Source organism: Acanthisitta chloris, unplaced genomic scaffold, assembly GCF_000695815.1.
Source record: "Acanthisitta chloris isolate BGI_N310 unplaced genomic scaffold, ASM69581v1 scaffold8597, whole genome shotgun sequence".
Lineage (NCBI taxonomy): Eukaryota > Metazoa > Chordata > Aves > Passeriformes > Acanthisittidae > Acanthisitta > Acanthisitta chloris.
In genome coordinates this window covers 81,181-82,939 of record NW_008684257.1, presented here as the reverse complement: position 1 = coordinate 82,939, position 1,759 = coordinate 81,181, and positions in this window count along the sequence as shown.

Here is a 1,759-nt window from a genome sequence, read left to right as displayed (position 1 = left end):
ATGAATTCCATTCCTAATTCCAGAATGTGCACACTAGATGTTATTTTCCTTCTAGTCTAACTAACATAAGAACAAACACCAGCATGTCAAGTGCTTTACTACATCCCTTTATTGATTTCTGTGTAGATACTATAAAGATGGGGTATGTTATCAACAGCAGCAGCACAGCTGAAGTACAGATAAGCTTAAATATAGGGAACAATTCTAGAAATACTTGCTATACAGACCCCTCTTAGTCAGGGTCTGCAAGTCATTGATATCAGTCTGCCTCAAAGAAGTTAAAATGGATAAGAACTGAATATAACATAAAACCATACAGTAAAATAATAATTGCAAACAAATGTCTCAGTTCCAATGGAGCTTGAACTGAAGCTACAGCACTCAGGGAAAAGAACACCCAAACAAATACAAAATTAATTACTGCCCCGAGACAAAAACAACATATTGTGAGATGCTCTTCTGGACAAGTAGAATAAAATAATTTTATTCAAGTCAGTGAGGGGATGAGACTGAGACTTCTGTGCTGAACAAATATGTTTTCTTACACCTTCTATACCTGTTTCATACAAATCCCACTAAAGGCTGTCAGGAGAAGAAAAATCAAGTCCAAACCTGGGCATTATTGAAATTTCACATTCCCTGTTTTGTCCATTAATTTTTGCACTTGCACGTAATGCAATCTAGAAGCTTAATTATATTGCAAAATATTGCAGAATCAAGTCAGATGGGAATTATAAGTATGTCTCAAACCAGTGCACCTGGTAATTTTTGTTGTCTAAACGACACCCAAATCCAACTTTTGATGGAGTGCCTTGGTACAAGCACTGATATAATTGTATGGTGGCTGGTATCACAAGATTAAGAAAATTCCAAATAAACATATGTCTTGGCCAGATATGGAGAGGTTAGAGGTTTAATGGAGATCCAGGATGACGTAAGTGAAGAGTGATCAGACTGATGGCATGTATTCTGTCATAAAGATCTCTTCAGAGAAAGTAATGTAAAAGAAAACAAGCATTATATCTTGTTTTTGCTGAAGAAACAGGGCATTCTTGTGCTGAGTTATCTGGAAAGAAAAAAGAAAAAAGCTACTAGATTTAGAGTATCTCACTGAAGTTCACCTGCTGTGAGTGTCCAGTAAATAAAGGGAGGGCACCTGTATGCCATGGGGACTGTGGCAAGACATGCCATGCCTCAGGATGGCAGTGTGGTCATGCAGCTATGACTAGTGAGCTGCTCAGTGACAGGGGCATTAGTCCTAGCACTGGATGGGACATGGTGTCTTCAGTGTGGGCAGTGACAGCTTCCAGGGAGAGCAATCTGAAAGAGCGACTAGACATGTTCTGTGGCTCTACAAGAAGCACTAGGTGTACATGGGGAGGGTTTCTCTGGATGGCTGTTCACTGCCATTCCTAGGCCAAATCAAACGACTGTTATCCTGATTCCCTTCAAATCCCAGACTGAACAACACACCATTTGGTTTGGGAGCTTCCTTGCACTTCCTCTGATGAATGCAAATGTAATGTATGAAAATATAACACAACTGAAAATGGCTTACTCTGTGTGTCAGCAGGATGGCAGAATCTGCCTCAGAAGTTTCTACATTTCACCCCCATGAAGATGACAGTGATGAGCAGAATCGCTGCAGTGAAGACCAAGGTGAGAACAACATAACACCAGTGTGAGTTGTCCGAGCTGCACTCTGCCAAAGGGACAAGAGAGATGAGTCTCACCACAGGCAGAAGCATTGAGTTATGGG